This window comes from Mustelus asterias, chromosome 8 (genome assembly GCF_964213995.1).
Source record: "Mustelus asterias chromosome 8, sMusAst1.hap1.1, whole genome shotgun sequence".
Classification (NCBI taxonomy): domain Eukaryota; kingdom Metazoa; phylum Chordata; class Chondrichthyes; order Carcharhiniformes; family Triakidae; genus Mustelus; species Mustelus asterias.
The window spans coordinates 41,928,202-41,940,440 of record NC_135808.1 but is presented as its reverse complement, the minus strand read 5'-3'; the positions used below and the strand labels follow the sequence as shown (position 1 = coordinate 41,940,440).

Genomic DNA, 12,239 nt, shown 5'->3' with positions numbered 1-12,239 from the left:
GTTACTGATATTACACAGTGTGACACACGGTTACTGATATTACGCAGTGTGACACACGGTTACGGATACCACGCAGTGTGACACACAGTTACTGATAATTCACAGTGTGACACACAGTTACTGATATTACACAGTGTGACACGGTTACTAATACCATGCAGTGTGACACACGGTTACTGATAATTCACAGTGTGACACACAGTTACTGATATTACGCAGTGTGACACGGTTACGGATATCACGCAGTGTGACACACGGTTACTGATATTACGCAGTGTGAGACACGGTTACTGATACCACGCAGTGTGATACACGGTTACGGATATTACGCAGTGTGACACACGGTTACTGATAATACAGTGTGACACACGAATCCTGATACCACGCAGTGTGACACACGGTTACTGATACCACGCAGTGTGACACACGGTTACTGATATTACGCAATGTGACACACGGTTACTGACATTACGCAGTGTGACACACGCTTACTGATATTACGCAGTGTGACACACGGTTACTGATATTACGCAGTGTGACACACGGTTACTGATATTACGCAGTGTGACACACGGTTACTGAAACCACGCAGTGTGATACACGGTTACGGATATTACGCAGTGTGACACACGGTTACTGATAATACAGTGTGACACACGAATCCTGATACCACGCAGTGTGACACACGGTTACTGATACCACGCAGTGTGACACACGGTTACTGATATTACGCAATGTGACACACGGTTACTGACATTACGCAGTGTGACACACGCTTACTGATATTACGCAGTGTGACACACGGTTACTGATATTACACCGTGTGACACACGGTTACTCATATTACGCAGTGTGACACACGGTTGCTGATATTAGACAGTGTGACACACGGTTACTGAAACCAAGCATTATGACGCACGGTTCCAATACCACGCAGTGTGACACATGGTTACTGATATTACGCAGTGTGACACACGAATCCTGATACCACGCAGTGTGACACACGGTTACTGATATTACGCAGTGTGAGACACGGTTACTGATACCACGCAGTGTGACACACGGTTACTGATATTACGCAATGTGACACACGGTTACTGATATTACGCAGTGTGACACACGCTTACTGATATTACGCAGTGTGACTCACGGTTACGGATATTACGCAGTGTGGCACATGGTTACTGATATTACACAGTGTGACACACGGTTACTGATATTACGCAGTGTGACACACAGTTACTGATATTACACAGTGTGACACACGGTTACTGATATTACGCAGTGTGACACACGGTTATGGATACCACGCAGTGTGACACACAGTTACTGATAATTCACAGTGTGACACAGAGTTACTGATATTACACAGTGTGACACGGTTACGGATATCACGCAGTGTGACACACGGTTACTGATATTACGCAGTGTGACACACGGTTACGGATACCACGCAGTGTGACACACAGTTAATGATATTACACAGTGTGACACACGGTTACTGATATTACGCAGTGTGACACACGGTTACGGATACCACGCAGTGTGACACACAGTTACTGATAATTCACAGTGTGACACACAGTTACTGATATTACACAGTGTGACACGGTTACGGATATCACGCAGTGTGACACTCGGTTACTGATATTACGCAGTGTGACACACGGTTACGGATACCACGCAGTGTGACACACAGTTACTGATATTACACAGTGTGACACACGCTTACTGATATTGCGCAGTGTGACACACGGTTACGGATATTACGCAGTGTGGCACGTGGTTACTGATATTACGCAGTGTGACACACGGTTACTGATATTACGCAGTGTGACGCACGGTTACTGATATTACCCAGTGTGACACACGGTTACGGATACCACGCAGTGTGACACACAGTTCCTGATAATTCACAGTGTGACACACAGTTACTGTTATTACACAGTGTGACACACGGTTACTGATATTACGCAGTGTGACACACGGTTACTCATATTATGCAGCGTGACACACGGTTACGGATACCACGCAGTGTGACACACAGTTACTGATATTACACAGTGTGACACGGTTACTGATATCACGCAGTGTGACACGGTTACGGATATCACGCAGTCTGACACACATTTACTGATACCACACAGTGTGACACACGGTTACTGATACCACACAGTGTGACACACGGTTACTGATATTACGCAGTGTGACACACGGTTACTGATATTACACCGTGTGACACACGGTTACTCATATTATGCAGCGTGACACACGGTTACTGATACCACGCAGAGTGACGCACGGTTACTGATATTACGCAGTATGACACACGGTTGCTGATACCACGCAGTGTGACACACGGTTACGGATACCACGCAGTGTGACACACGGTTACTGACATTACATAGTGTGACACACGGTTACTGACATTACAAAGTGTGACACACGGTTACTGATATTGTGCAGTGTGACACACGGTTACTGATATTACGCAGTGTGACACACGGTTACGGATACCACGCAGTGTGACACACAGTTACTGATAATTCACAGTGTGACACACGGTTACTGATATTACGCAGTGTGACACACGGTTACGGATACCACGCAGTGTGACACACAGTTACTGATAATTCACAGTGTGAGACACGGTTACTGATACCATGCAGTGTGACACATGGTTACTGATACCACGCAGTGTGACACACGGTTACTGATATTACGCAGTGTGACACACGGTTACTGATACCATGCAGTGTGACACATGGTTACTGATACCACGCAGTGTGACACACGCTTACTGATATTACGCAGTGTGACACACGGTTACGGATATTACGCAGTGTGGCACATGGTTACTGATATTACACAGTGTGACACATGGTTACTGATATTACACAGTGTGACACACGGTTACGGATACCACGCAGTGTGACACACGGTTACTGATAATTCACAGTGTGACACACAGTTACTGATATTACACAGTGTGACACGGTTACGGATATCACGCAGTGTGACACACGGTTACTGATATTACGCAGTGTGACACACGGTTACGGATACCACGCAGTGTGACACACAGTTACTGATATTACACAGTGTGACACACGGTTACTGATATTACGCAGTGTGATACACGGTTACTGATATTACGCAGTGTGATACACGCTTACTGATATTACGTAGTGTGATACACGGTTACGGATATTACGCAGTGTGGCACATGGTTACTGATATTACGCAGTGTGACACACGGTTACGGATATTACGCAGTGTGACACACGGTTACTGATATTACGCAGTGTGACACACGTTTACGGATACCACGCAGTGTGACACACAGTTACTGATATTACACAGTGTGACACGGTTACTGATATCACGCAGTGTGACACGGTTACGGATACCACGCAGTGTGACACACAGTTACTGATATTACACAGTGTGACACGGTTACTGATACCACACAGTGTGACACACGGTTACTGATATTATGCAGTGTGACACACGGTTACTGATATTACACCGTGTGACACACGGTTACTCATATTATGCAGCGTGACACACGGTTACTGATACCACGCAGAGTGACGCACGGTTACTGATATTACGCAGTCTGACACACGGTTGCTGATACCACGCAGTGTGACACACGGTTACTGATATTACACAGTGTGACACACGGTTACTGATATTACACCGTGTGACACACGGTTACTCATATTACGCAGCGTGACACACGGTTACTGATACCACGCAGAGTGACGCACGGTTACTGATACCACGCAGTGTGACACATGGTTACTGATATTACGCAGTGTGACACACGGTTACTGATACCACGCAGTGTGATACACGGTTACGGATATTACGCAGTGTGACACACGGTTACTGATAATACAGTGTGACACACGAATCCTGATACCACGCAGTGTGACACACGGTTGCTGATATTACACAGTGTGACACACGGTTACTGAAACCAAGCATTATGACACACCGTTCCAATACCACGCAGTGTGACACACGGTTACTGATATTACGCAGTGTGACACACGGTTACTGATACCACGCAGTGTGATACACGGTTACGGATATTACGCAGTGTGACACACGGTTACTGATAATACAGTGTGACACACGAATCCTGATACCACGCAGTGTGACACAAGGTTACTGATATTACGCAGTGTGACACACGGTTACTGAAACCAAGCATTATGACGCACGGTTCCAATACCACGCAGTGTGACACACGGTTACTGATATTACGCAGTGTGACACACGGTTACTGATACGACGCAGTGTGACACACGGTTACTGATATTACGCAGTGTGAGACGCGGTTACTGATACCATGCAGTGTGACACACGGTTACTGATACCACGCAGTGTGACACACGGTTACTGATATTACGCAATGTGACACACGGTTACTGATATTACGCAGTGTGACAGACGCTTACTGATATTACGCAGTGTGACACACGGTTACTGATATTACACCATGTGAGACACGGTTACTCATATTACGCAGCGTGACACACGGTTACTGATACCACGCAGAGTGACGCACGGTTACTGATATTACGCAGTGTGACACACGGTTACTGAAACCAAGCATTATGACGCACGGTTCCAATACCACGCAGTGTGACACATGGTTACTGATATTACGCAGTGTGACACACGGTTACTGATACCACGCAGTGTGATACACGGTTACGGATATTACGCAGTGTGACACACGGTTACTGATAATACAGTGTGACACACGAATCCTGATACCACGCAGTGTGACACAAGGTTACTGATATTACGCAGTGTGAGACACCGTTACTGATACCACGCAGTGTGACACACGGTTACTGATATTACGCAATGTGACACACGGTTACTGATATTACACAGTGTGACACACGGTTACTGATATTACGCAGTGTGACACACGCTTACTGATATTACGCAGTGTGACACACGGTTACGGATATTACGCAGTGTGGCACATGGTTACTGATATTACACAGTGTGACACACGGTTACTGATATTACACAGTGTGACACACGGTTACTGATATTACGCAGTGTGACACACGGTTACGGATACCACGCAGTGTGACACACAGTTACTGATAATTCACAGTGTGACACACAGTTACTGATATTACACAGTGTGACACGGTTACTAATACCATGCAGTGTGACACACGGTTACTGATAATTCACAGTGTGACACACAGTTACTGATATTACGCAGTGTGACACGGTTACGGATATCACGCAGTGTGACACACGGTTACTGATATTACGCAGTGTGACACACGGTTACTGATACCACGCAGTGTGATACACGGTTACGGATATTACGCAGTGTGACACACGGTTACTGATAATACAGTGTGACACACGGTTACTGATATTACGCAGTGTGACACACAGTTACTGATATTACACAGTGTGACACACGGTTACTGATATTACGCAGTGTGACACACGGTTACGGATACCACGCAGTGTGACACACAGTTACTGATAATTCACAGTGTGACACAGAGTTACTGATATTACACAGTGTGACACGGTTACGGATATCACGCAGTGTGACACACGGTTACTGATATTACGCAGTGTGACACACGGTTACGGATACCACGCAGTGTGACACACAGTTACTGATATTACACAGTGTGACACACGGTTACTGATATTACGCAGTGTGACACACGGTTACGGATACCACGCAGTGTGACACACAGTTACTGATAATTCACAGTGTGACACACAGTTACTGATATTACACAGTGTGACACGGTTACGGATATCACGCAGTGTGACACTCGGTTACTGATATTACGCAGTGTGACACATGGTTACGGATACCACGCAGTGTGACACACAGTTACTGATATTACACAGTGTGACACACGCATACTGATATTGCGCAGTGTGACACACGGTTACGGATATTACGCAGTGTGGCACGTGGTTACTGATATTACGCAGTGTGACACACGGTTACTGATATTACGCAGTGTGACGCACGGTTACTGATATTACCCAGTGTGACACACGGTTACGGATACCACGCAGTGTGACACACAGTTCCTGATAATTCACAGTGTGACACACAGTTACTGTTATTACACAGTGTGACACACGGTTACTGATATTACGCAGTGTGACACACGGTTACTGATATTACACCGTGTGACACACGGTTACTCATATTATGCAGCGTGACACACGGTTACGGATACCACGCAGTGTGACACACAGTTACTGATATTACACAGTGTGACACGGTTACTGATATCACGCAGTGTGACACGGTTACGGATATCACGCAGTCTGACACACATTTACTGATACCACACAGTGTGACACACGGTTACTGATACCACACAGTGTGACACACGGTTACTGATATTACGCAGTGTGACACACGGTTACTGATATTACACCGTGTGACACACGGTTACTCATATTATGCAGCGTGACACACGGTTACTGATACCACGCAGAGTGACGCACGGTTACTGATATTACGCAGTATGACACACGGTTGCTGATACCACGCAGTGTGACACACGGTTACGGATACCACGCAGTGTGACACACGGTTACTGACATTACATAGTGTGACACACGGTTACTGACATTACAAAGTGTGACACACGGTTACTGATATTGTGCAGTGTGACACACGGTTACTGATATTACGCAGTGTGACACACGGTTACGGATACCACGCAGTGTGACACACAGTTACTGATAATTCACAGTGTGACACACGGTTACTGATATTACGCAGTGTGACACACGGTTACGGATACCACGCAGTGTGACACACAGTTACTGATAATTCACAGTGTGAGACACGGTTACTGATACCATGCAGTGTGACACATGGTTACTGATACCACGCAGTGTGACACACGGTTACTGATATTACGCAGTGTGACACACGGTTACTGATACCATGCAGTGTGACACATGGTTACTGATACCACGCAGTGTGACACACGCTTACTGATATTACGCAGTGTGACACACGGTTACGGATATTACGCAGTGTGGCACATGGTTACTGATATTACACAGTGTGACACATGGTTACTGATATTACACAGTGTGACACACGGTTACGGATACCATGCAGTGTGACACACGGTTACTGATAATTCACAGTGTGACACACAGTTACTGATATTACACAGTGTGACACGGTTACGGATATCACGCAGTGTGACACACGGTTACTGATATTACGCAGTGTGACACACGGTTACGGATACCACGCAGTGTGACACACAGTTACTGATATTACACAGTGTGACACACGGTTACTGATATTACGCAGTGTGATACACGGTTACTGATATTACGCAGTGTGATACACGCTTACTGATATTACGTAGTGTGATACACGGTTACGGATATTACGCAGTGTGGCACATGGTTACTGATATTACGCAGTGTGACACACGGTTACTGATATTACGCAGTGTGACACACGGTTACTGATATTACGCAGTGTGACACACGTTTACGGATACCACGCAGTGTGACACACAGTTACTGATATTACACAGTGTGACACGGTTACTGATATCACGCAGTGTGACACGGTTACGGATACCACGCAGTGTGACACACAGTTACTGATATTACACAGTGTGACACGGTTACTGATACCACACAGTGTGACACACGGTTACTGATATTATGCAGTGTGACACACGGTTACTGATATTACACCGTGTGACACACGGTTACTCATATTATGCAGCGTGACACACGGTTACTGATACCACGCAGAGTGACGCACGGTTACTGATATTACGCAGTCTGACACACGGTTGCTGATACCACGCAGTGTGACACACGGTTACTGATATTACACAGTGTGACACACGGTTACTGATATTACACCGTGTGACACACGGTTACTCATATTACGCAGCGTGACACACGGTTACTGATACCACGCAGAGTGACGCACGGTTACTGATACCACGCAGTGTGACACATGGTTACTGATATTACGCAGTGTGACACACGGTTACTGATACCACGCAGTGTGATACACGGTTACGGATATTACGCAGTGTGACACACGGTTACTGATAATACAGTGTGACACACGAATCCTGATACCACGCAGTGTGACACAAGGTTACTGATATTACGCAGTGTGACACACGGTTACTGAAACCAAGCATTATGACGCACGGTTCCAATACCACGCAGTGTGACACACGGTTACTGATATTACGCAGTGTGACACACGGTTACTGATACGACGCAGTGTGACACACGGTTACTGATATTACGCAGTGTGAGACGCGGTTACTGATACCATGCAGTGTGACACACGGTTACTGATACCACGCAGTGTGACACACGGTTACTGATATTACGCAATGTGACACACGGTTACTGATATTACGCAGTGTGACAGACGCTTACTGATATTACGCAGTGTGACACACGGTTACTGATATTACACCATGTGAGACACGGTTACTCATATTACGCAGCGTGACACACGGTTACTGATACCACGCAGAGTGACGCACGGTTACTGATAATTCACAGTGTGACACACAGTTACTGATATTACACAGTGTGACACGGTTACGGATATCACGCAGTGTGACACACGGTTACTGATATTACGCAGTGTGACACGCGCTTACTGATATTACGCAGTGTGACACACGGTTACGGATATTACGGAGTGTGGCACATGGTTACTGATATTACGCAGTGTGACACACGGTTACTGATATTACGCAGTGTGACACACGGTTACTGATATCACGCAGCGTGACACATGGTTACTGATATTACGCAGTGTGACACACGGTTACTGACATTACAAAGTGTGACACACGGTTACTGATATTGTGCAGTGTGACACACGGTTACTGATATTACGCAGTGTGACACACGGTTACGGATACCACGCAGTGTGACACACAGTTACTGATAATTCACAGTGTGACACACGGTTACTGATATTACGCAGTGTGACACACGGTTACGGATACCACGCAGTGTGACACACAGTTACTGATAATTCACAGTGTGAGACACGGTTACTGATACCATGCAGTGTGACACATGGTTACTGATACCACGCAGTGTGACACACGGTTACTGATATTACGCAGTGTGACACACGGTTACTGATACCATGCAGTGTGACACATGGTTACTGATACCACGCAGTGTGACACACGCTTACTGATATTACGCAGTGTGACACACGGTTACGGATATTACGCAGTGTGGCACATGGTTACTGATATTACACAGTGTGACACATGGTTACTGATATTACACAGTGTGACACACGGTTACGGATACCACGCAGTGTGACACACGGTTACTGATAATTCACAGTGTGACACACAGTTACTGATATTACACAGTGTGACACGGTTACGGATATCACGCAGTGTGACACACGGTTACTGATATTACGCAGTGTGACACACGGTTACGGATACCACGCAGTGTGACACACAGTTACTGATATTACACAGTGTGACACACGGTTACTGATATTACGCAGTGTGATACACGGTTACTGATATTACGCAGTGTGATACACGCTTACTGATATTACGTAGTGTGATACACGGTTACGGATATTACGCAGTGTGGCACATGGTTACTGATATTACGCAGTGTGACACACGGTTACTGATATTACGCAGTGTGACACACGGTTACTGATATTACGCAGTGTGACACACGTTTACGGATACCACGCAGTGTGACACACAGTTACTGATATTACACAGTGTGACACGGTTACTGATATCACGCAGTGTGACACGGTTACGGATACCACGCAGTGTGACACACAGTTACTGATATTACACAGTGTGACACGGTTACTGATACCACACAGTGTGACACACGGTTACTGATATTATGCAGTGTGACACACGGTTACTGATATTACACCGTGTGACACACGGTTACTCATATTATGCAGCGTGACACACGGTTACTGATACCACGCAGAGTGACGCACGGTTACTGATATTACGCAGTCTGACACACGGTTGCTGATACCACGCAGTGTGACACACGGTTACTGATATTACACAGTGTGACACACGGTTACTGATATTACACCGTGTGACACACGGTTACTCATATTACGCAGCGTGACACACGGTTACTGATACCACGCAGAGTGACGCACGGTTACTGATACCACGCAGTGTGACACATGGTTACTGATATTACGCAGTGTGACACACGGTTACTGATACCACGCAGTGTGATACACGGTTACGGATATTACGCAGTGTGACACACGGTTACTGATAATACAGTGTGACACACGAATCCTGATACCACGCAGTGTGACACAAGGTTACTGATATTACGCAGTGTGACACACGGTTACTGAAACCAAGCATTATGACGCACGGTTCCAATACCACGCAGTGTGACACACGGTTACTGATATTACGCAGTGTGACACACGGTTACTGATACGACGCAGTGTGACACACGGTTACTGATATTACGCAGTGTGAGACGCGGTTACTGATACCATGCAGTGTGACACACGGTTACTGATACCACGCAGTGTGACACACGGTTACTGATATTACGCAATGTGACACACGGTTACTGATATTACGCAGTGTGACAGACGCTTACTGATATTACGCAGTGTGACACACGGTTACTGATATTACACCATGTGAGACACGGTTACTCATATTACGCAGCGTGACACACGGTTACTGATACCACGCAGAGTGACGCACGGTTACTGATAATTCACAGTGTGACACACAGTTACTGATATTACACAGTGTGACACGGTTACGGATATCACGCAGTGTGACACACGGTTACTGATATTACGCAGTGTGACACGCGCTTACTGATATTACGCAGTGTGACACACGGTTACGGATATTACGGAGTGTGGCACATGGTTACTGATATTACGCAGTGTGACACACGGTTACTGATATTACGCAGTGTGACACACGGTTACTGATATCACGCAGCGTGACACATGGTTACTGATGCCACGCAGTGTGACACACGGTTACTGATATTACGCAGTGTGACACACGGTTACTGATATTACGCAGTGTGACATACGCTTACTGGTATTACGCAGTGTGACACACGGTTACGGATATTACGTAGTGTGGCACATGGTTACTGATATTACACACTGTGACACACGGTTACTGATATTACGCAGTGTGACACACGGTTACTGATATTACGCGGTGTGACACACGGTTACGGATTCCACGCAGTGTGACACATAGTTACTGTATTACGCAGTGTGACACACGCTTACTGATATTACGCAGTGTGACACACAGTTCCTCATACCACGGAGTGTGACACACAGTTAGTGATATTACGTTATGTGACACACGGTTACTGATATTCCGCAGTGTGAAACACGGTTAATGTAACCACGCAGTGTGACACACGGTTACTGACATTACACAGTGTGACACACGGTTACTGATATTACGCAGTGTGACACACGGTTACTGATATTACGCAGTGTGACACACGGTTACTGATATTACGCAGTGTGACACACGGTTACGGATACCACGCAGTGTGACACACAGTTACTGATAATTCACAGTGCGACACACAGTTACTGATATTACACAGTGTGACACGGTTACGGATATCACGCAGTGTGACACACGGTTACTGATATTACGCAGTGTGACACACGCTTACTGATATTACGCAGTGTGACACACGGTTACGGATATTACGCAGTGTGGCACATGGTTACTGATATTACGCAGTGTGACACATGGTTACTGATATTACGCAGTGTGACACACGGTTACGGATACCATGCAGTGTGACACACAGTTACTGATTATTCACAGTGTGCCACAGAGTTACTGTTATTACACAGTGTGACACGGTTACGGATATCACGCAGTGTGACACACAGTTACTGATATTACGCAGTGTGACACACGGTTACGGATACCACGCAGTGTGACACACAGTTACTGATATTACACAGTGTGACACGGTTACTGATATCACGCAGTGTGACACGGTTACGGACATCACGCAGTCTGATACACGGTTACTGATACCACACAGTGTGACACACGGTTACTGATATTACGCAGTGTGACACACGGTTACTGATATTCCACCGTGTGACACACGGTTACTCATATTACGCAGCGTGACAC

At 46.0% G+C, this 12,239-nt stretch overlaps 1 protein-coding gene across 1 annotated transcript in view; it reads left to right on the top strand.

The window, feature by feature from the left end:
* The window catches only part of LOC144497116 (proteasome subunit beta type-8-like), an 811,476-nt gene that overhangs the window by 372,499 nt on the left and 426,738 nt on the right, over positions 1–12,239 (top strand).